Source organism: Cebus imitator, unplaced genomic scaffold (genome assembly GCF_001604975.1).
Source record: "Cebus imitator isolate Cc_AM_T3 unplaced genomic scaffold, Cebus_imitator-1.0 Scaffold449, whole genome shotgun sequence".
NCBI lineage: Eukaryota > Metazoa > Chordata > Mammalia > Primates > Cebidae > Cebus > Cebus imitator.
The window spans coordinates 1440280-1448000 of NW_016107764.1; the positions used below are offsets into that span (position 1 = coordinate 1440280).

At 54.4% G+C, this 7721-nt stretch overlaps 1 long non-coding RNA gene across 1 annotated transcript; it reads right to left on the reverse strand.

Annotated features, from left to right (window-relative positions):
* Nucleotides 1-5602: 5602 nt before the first annotated feature.
* Nucleotides 5603-6488, reverse strand: LOC119468578. Its single transcript, XR_005197272.1, has 2 exons — nucleotides 6207-6488; nucleotides 5603-6154 (listed from the first exon to the last, which is right to left on the reverse strand). It is a non-coding gene; the product is annotated as an uncharacterized LOC119468578 (long non-coding RNA).
* Between the last annotated feature and the right edge of the window lie 1233 nt (nucleotides 6489-7721).

Genomic DNA, 7721 nt, shown 5'->3' on the forward strand with positions numbered 1-7721 from the left:
CCTCATCCCCCTGCTGTCCTCCCTCATCCCCCTGCTGTCTTCCCTCATTCCCCCCACTATCCTCCCTCATTCCTCTGCTGTCCTCCCTCATTCCCCCCATCCTCCCTCATCCCTCTGCTGTCCTCCCTCATTCCCCTGCTTCCAGGGCACAGCCAGGACTGTGAGGGCCCAGCCGGCCGAGCCCCCAACCTGGAGAAGCCACTTGCCTCAGAAGGCCTCCACCACCAGCGTCCACCCCTGTACCCCTGAAGCCGGCTGTGTCTGCCCACGCTGCCACAGCCATCCCATGGCTCTCATTTCCCACTGGGACCAGCGGGGCAAGGATGCCTAATTCCTGGAGCAGAGTTGGGTTGAGCCCAGAAAGCCCACCTTGGCTGACAGCCCTGGAAACACGTGGGCCTGCTGAGCCGGGCAGACCAAGGGGTGCCAGGAGAGAATGCTGACTCCGGAAACATCCAAGCTCTGTCTGGGGAGCTGAGCTGCCTCACAGGAAGGGCCCGCGGTGGCCATGACCCCAGTGGCCATGTGGCTGAGGCCCTGGGCAGCAGCTCTGTGATGAAGGACTCTGAACCCACCCCGACGCCCCACAGCCTTTTCTCCACCTCGGAGACTTTCTGGGGCTCAGTCTTGCGGTGGCCCTCATGCTGTTTGGGAGGCACTGATCAGACCGTGAGTGTGAGCTAGGAGGCTGAACTGCCCGCCTCCTCAGTGGGTGCCCAGGAGAGCGAACGTGGGACCCACTCCTCCAGGCCTCAGCCTCCTGTGGAATGAGGAGAGAAGACCCTCCGTCACAGGCCACCCTGAAGAACAGTGCAGGAACCCTGCACAGCCTGGGCCCCAGGAGCACACTCCACATCCAGATGGCAGGAGAGGAGGGCTCTGCACAGTCGGGGAGGAGCTGGTGTCTCAGCTGGCCTCCTCCGAGGGTCATTCAGACCTGCAGCCCCACCAACCTGCTCCCCCTCTCGGGGCTCCTGTCCTCCACCTCTAAGGCGAGTCTGAAGTCAGCGGGAGACCGCCAAGGAGCACATTGTGAACTCTGGTGCTGAGGTCACCAGGGGGAGGCCTGGGCCCCCTTCCTGGGGAGTGGAGACACCTGGGCCAGGAGGGCCAGGAGGGAGCAGTCACAGCAGGCCCGTCAGCGAGTGCCAGGGTGCCAGATGGACAGGCGGATGGGTGGGTGGATGGATGGACAGGCAGATGGGTGGGTGGATGGATGGATGGATGGGGGATGGGTGGACGGACGGACATGATGAAGGATGGACTAACAGGGGGATGAGTGCTAGATGAACAGGCAGATGGGTAGACGGATGGACAGGCGGATGGTGGATGGCGGACAGGCAGATAGGTGAATGGATGGGCAAGTGGATGGGTGGGTGGACAGGTACAGGCAGATGGGTGGATGGACAGATGGGGAATGAGTGCTTGATGGACAGGCAGATGGGTGGACAGATGGACGGGTGGATGGGTGGATGGACAGACAGGGGAATGAGTGCCAGATGGACAGGCGGATGGGTAAATGGATGGATAGGGGTTGGCTGGATGGATGAAGAGATGGGATGGGATGAGGGGGTGGACAGACAGGCGGACGGGTGGATGGACAGACTGGGAATGAGTGCTAGATGGACAGGAAGATGGGTGGACAGATGGACAGGAGGATGGGTGGATGGACAGACAGATGCATGGGTAAATGGAGGGATAGGGGTTGGCTGGATGGTTGGAGAGATGGGATGCGTGGGTGGACGGACAGGCAAATGGGTAGAGGATGAGTGGACAGGTGGATGGGTGGACAGATGGACAGGTGGATGGGTGGATGGACAGACAGGGGAATGAGTGCTAGATGGACAGGCGGATGGGTGGACAGATGGACGGGTGGATGGGTGGATGGACAGACAAGGGAATGAGTGCCAGATGGACAGGCGGATGGGTAAATGGATGGATAGGGGTTGGCTGGATGGATGAAGAGATGGGATGGGATGAGGGGGTGGACAGACAGGCGGACGGGTGGATGGACAGACTGGGAATGAGTGCTAGATGGACAGGCAGATGGGTGGACAGATGGACGGGTGGATGGGTGGATGGACAGACAAGGGAATGAGTGCCAGATGGACAGGCGGATGGGTAAATGGATGGATAGGGGTTGGCTGGATGGATGAAGAGATGGGATGGGATGAGGGGGTGGACAGACAGGCGGACGGGTGGATGGACAGACTGGGAATGAGTGCTAGATGGACAGGAAGATGGGTGGACAGATGGACAGGAGGATGGGTGGATGGACAGACAGATGCATGGGTAAATGGATGGATAGGGGTTGGCTGGATGGATGGAGAGATGGGATAGGATGGGGGGGTGGACGGACAGGCAGATGGGGGGACGGACAGACAGGCTCCTTCCACTTAGTACTGCTTGGTTTTCCATACTGAAATGGCCTATAAATTTATGTCTACAGCTCCAACCCTGGCTCAGCCCAGTGCTCATGATGGCCCTGGGGAGGGAGGGCCAGCACTCAAGGAGAAACAGGAGGACAGCATGGGCCACTTGGCCCCAAGAGACCCACAGCAGCCGGAGCAGGTTTACAAACTAGATCTGGATGACACAGCCATCCTTCTTAAAGGTTTTAAAGAAATCACAGTGACATTCTGATCCCATTTATGATCCGGGAAGCCAGGCCTGCCAGCCCTCTGCACCATTTAATGTCAGCAAATAAAATTCAGTCAGTAAGGAAGCGCTGGAAGCTCTTGATCACAGCACAAGGCGGAAGGGGCTCAGCATTGCTGCTTGTGGAAGGAGGCACCAAGGGCTGTGGACTGGGGCTGGATGGCATGGCAGCCGCATAACAGTGGGGGGCCCAGCCCAGGGCTGGGCCAAGGCAGGTGGCAAGCAACCAGGGCAGGTCTGTTGGCATCGCATCTGGGAGTATCTACAGAGCACCCACTGTGGAAGGGCCCGGGCCAAGCAGAGATCAAGGACGAGGGTCTCCCAGGCTGGGCCTCGTCTAGGGGGAATCTCTGGGCTTCTGAGATTTGTTCTTACTACTCAACCAGGACACAGAAGGAGCTGCCAGGGTTCAAGCTTCCTTTCCACAGAGCGGAAGCCTGTGTTGCCTCTAGGCTTGGGAGGAAAATGGCCCTGGGTGGTTCCTGGGGAAGACTGAGGCAGGTGGCTGCAGGATCCTGGCCAGGAGGGCTGGCTGGGCAGGGGAGGCTCTGTCCCTCCAGCTCCTGGGACACACGTGTGCACACATGCATTGCCACAGTGCATGTACACATGTACGCACCCTCACGGGAGCACACGAGCAGCACACACACAGGGACTGCAGAAGGAGCCCCTCGTGGAAATGGACATGCACCCACATGCTCAGAAAGCCAGGGGCTCCCTCTCCAGTCACAAACAAGGGGGTATCTTCCCACCACCCCGTGAGTGCAGGGGCACCCAGGCCTTTCCTGGTTTCTCACTCTGCATCGATGGTAACTCGAGGCTTATGCCAGGAGCATCCCCTCCGTCAGGCCTTTCCCGTCCCACACCTCCTCCCTCCCTTTTCTGAGCACCCACCAGCTCCCAGGCACCTGCAGGGCTGGCCCAAGTGCCCCATGGAGGGTCCCCAAGCACAGCTGGGGAAAGCCACAGCCTCACTGTGTGCAGTCAGCTTCCAAGGAAGCCTTGAGAGTAAGGGGACACAGGCCTGTCCCAAAACAGCAGTGCAGAGACCCCGACTCAGCCCCCTCTGGGCTGCCCCCATCTCTTGGTTCTGACTCCAGGAATCACTCCAGGCGTAGAACATGAATGTGAATGAAAGAGGAGCCCACAGCACGCTGATGACCCCTGCGGACGTGATGGAGAGGATGACTCAGTCAATTGAACACTTTGATTGAGTTCCATAAACAGAAAGGCTGTTTATTTGCTTAATTGTCGAGCTGCAATAAAGCGGTTTTGTTTCAACTTCTGTCCTTTGAAAGCTGTGGATGCAGCCCTCTTCTGACATAAGCAGCCTTCATTGGCGACCCTCTGTGAGGGGCAAGGACCCCACCACATACAGAAGGCCTGTGCCTAGGCTGAAGGGGTAATGGGACATGGGAGGGGCACTGGAGCTAGAGGCTTTAGGGTCAGTGAGGAGCAGATTCTGGTTTAAGGAATAAACTGTGATGAGGCCCCTGGCCAGCGTGGTGGGCAGAAGGCCTGGGACCACTTGCCAGATGGAGACTCTGACCCCACGGTCCTGCAGAGTGGGGCAGGGCTGAGCCCTGGGGAGGTCAGAGCATTCAGCATCTATGAGGGGCCTTAGAGACCCTCAGTATGCCCCTCCCACCCCATCACACAAGAATCCTCCAAGGCCTCCCAGCCAGGGCTCCTCCCTGTAAGAAGCTGCCCCCCACTCTGTCTTGCTCCCCTAACCTTGAGCCCTAGGGAGAGACAGAGGTTTATGAAAGTCCACATGAGACACAGCTCATGACGGAAGTGAGCTTCGGCAAGCCCTGTTGCTGAAGATGCAGCCTCCATCTGGGTCTTGCAGGGGAAAACTGGACTCTTTATGAAAATTATCACCCTGAAAAAGGGGCAGTTTGGCTTCCTCATCCTGGGGAAAGGGGGTTGTGGGTGGTGGGGCTGAGCCATAGGAGGGCGCCCGGTCCACAGGCCAGAGGCCCCTTTGCGCCAAGGAGCAGGTGCACCTGGAGACCTGCCACGTCCCCATGCCTCTCATGGCTGCCACCCTGCTCGGATCAGAGTGTCTCCTCACCAAGAGCCAGGGTCACAGGAGGATGAACCCAGCTCCTGTTCCCACAGAGTTGGGCTCAGTTCTAGCGTGGCCTCTCCCTAGCCCTTGCCCTCTGAGCTCAGACCCCATCTGAAATGAAGAGGTGACAGCAGCTGCCACTACCACCGCCAAGTCCAGGTTTCTCCCTATCGCCAGCCTGGCCAGGCCTTCCTGCCCCTCAGACGGCTGTGCAGGACAGCATGGAGTCCAAGCCCAGGGCTCCCTGCCATAGAGCCCACAGAGCCCCTGGCTTCCCTCAGGGACCCCAGGGGAACCACAACACCACATCTGCAAGTCCCCATCTTCGGCCACCCCCTTAGGAGAGAAGACGACCCAGCCCACTTGTACCTGGGAGGAGGCTGCCAGCCACGGGAGAGCCTGGGCAGTGGCCCTGGGGAAAGGTGGGTGGGTGGCTCTCCTACCCAGGGAAGGGCCATCATCTTGGCCATCTTTACAGCCTCCAAATCCCATGACACCTCCCCTGCCCTCTGCAGGCAGCAGAGCCTCTAGCATCTGGGACCTGGGCAGGCGGAAGAGAATTGGGTGTGGGAAGAAGGGAGGGCAAGAGGGAGGCTGGTGGAATGGGGTCACGGGCTCAAGGCTCAGCCTAGGAACTCAGAAGGGAAGTGGGAAGAAAACAGCTCCTCGTGGGGCAGCCCCATTCCACTGCCCTGCAGCTGCACATCAGACCCAGCCTCTGCTTGTTCGTGGGTGTCCTGGGCCCCTCCCTGTGTCCAGCAGAGCTGACCTCTGAGTCAGGCCCACAGTAACCTTGTCTAGGGTGACGATGGGGCTACATGAGGGTGACAGTGACCCCTGTCAACCTTAAAAATATCAGGAAGCATGGAATATGGTTAAGTATAGTTTATTTGCACACAATGATTGAGAAAGGCCACCTTAATACACAGATTCCAAAGAATGGAAGTTGATGCTCCAAAGTGGAGAGGTTTTGGGTATATAGATAAAGTTTGGGAAGCTTAACAGGACTTCAACACTGTCCACACAAAACCAGCACATCCGATTAGGTGAGGCCGTGTTCTTTTCAGGAGAGGTGTATCGAACACGGAGGATGGAAGGGTCAGGGGGTCTTCGGGCACCTTCTGGTCTGAGTTGGGTGCAAGATAATAAAGAGGGAAAGGTCCACAACTGGGAGAGGAGGCGGGCTTATCCCTCATGTTAGTGACTATTGGTCCACAACTGGGAGAGGAGGCGGGCTTATCCCTCATGTTATTGACTATTGGTCCACAACTGGGAGAGGAGGCGGGCTTATCCCTCATGTTAGTGACTATTGGTCCACAACTGGGAGAGGAGGCGGGCTTATCCCTCATGTTAGTGACTATTGGTCCACAACTGGGAGAGGAGGCGGGCTTATCCCTCATGTTATTGACTATTGGTCCACAACTGGGAGAGGAGGCGGGCTTATCCCTCATGTTATTGACTATTGGTTCACAACTTGGAGAGGAGGAGGGCTTATCTCCCATGCCATTGACTATTGGTCCATAACCGAGAGAGGAGGAGGGCTTATCTCTCATGCCATTGACTACTGGTCCACAATTGGAAAGGAGGTAGGCCTATCTCTCACTGACTACTGGTCCACAACCAGGAGAGGAGGAGGGCTTATCCCTCACGTCATTGACTATTAATTGTGAACCTCAAAAAACAGAGACAGATCTTATTTAATTTAGAAAGTTTATTTTGCAAAGGCTGAGTAAACATGCCAGTGACACAGCCTCAGGAGGTCCTGAAGACATGTGTCCAAGGTGGTGAGAGCACAGTTTGGTCTCATACATTTTAGGGAGACATAAGACATCAATCAACATATGCAAGATGAACAATGGTTCAGTCTGGAAAGGCAGGACAGCTCAAAGCAGGGAGGGGACTTCCAAGTCACAGGTAGATAAGAGATAAATGGTTACATTCTGTTGAGTTGCTGATTAGCCTTTCCAAAGGAGGCAATCAAATATGCATCTATCTCAGTGAGCAGAGGGAAGACTTAGAATAGAATGGGATGCAGGTTTGCCCTCAACAGTTCCTAGCTTGACTTCTCCCTTTAGCTTAATGATTTTGGGGCCCAAAGGTATTATCCTTTCACATTTTCCCCTTTTCTTTTAAAAAATCTTTTGGAGAAAGCATTTTAGAAGAAAATGGGTCTCTGGTCTCAGGTTTTGTCCAGTCTCTCATGGCTAAGATAGTTTGTTCCTGTACAGTAAGGTCCGGAGTTATTAGAAAAGCTCACTTTTAGAGGGTTGTGAAGTCTCATGCCCAATGAAAATAAAATAGGGGGAGGAAGGGAGAAAAACAGCAAACTAAAGAACAATCTGGGAAAAATGGATATAGGTCACATTACTTTGCAGTCCATACATCAGTAGGCAGGTATGAAAGTGGCTTCTGGATGTAAATAGGTTGCTGTTATTTCCTTCTGAAGTTTAAGTTGCCTGGCTTTAGTTTGCAGGACTTTATGAAAGCACAGCTTAGTTTTCAGTGACTCCAAATCAAGAAAAATGAGGGGAAAAGAAGGAAAAAAATTGAAAACATTATCTTGAAAACTTGTAGCCAAGAAAAATTAGAATTCAGTCAAAACTTTAGAGAATAATAAAAATTTTAAAACATTAGGCAAGACTAGAATCTAATAAAAGATGTACTATAGGTTTTGAAATGTCATTTTTCTTTCTCCAGTTTCCCATTTTTACTAAGCACAAATCATGGTAGGACTGTTTTGCTTTATTATACTTGGCCTAATTATTTGTATTCAGTGCAGCAAGAATAATTATTTTTTACATAGCCTTTTTGTTTTGAGACAGAGTTTTCCTCTGAGTACAGCCATGGATTTGTACCTCTTCGTTATAGTCCCTGGGCCCTGAGGAGTTGAATAGCTTTAATTTCTGGCAATGTGTCTCAGAAATGTAGTTTATTTTGAATGGCATCTTTTATTGGGCCTAAACAGGGGCCTTAATTGCTGTCAGTGTTT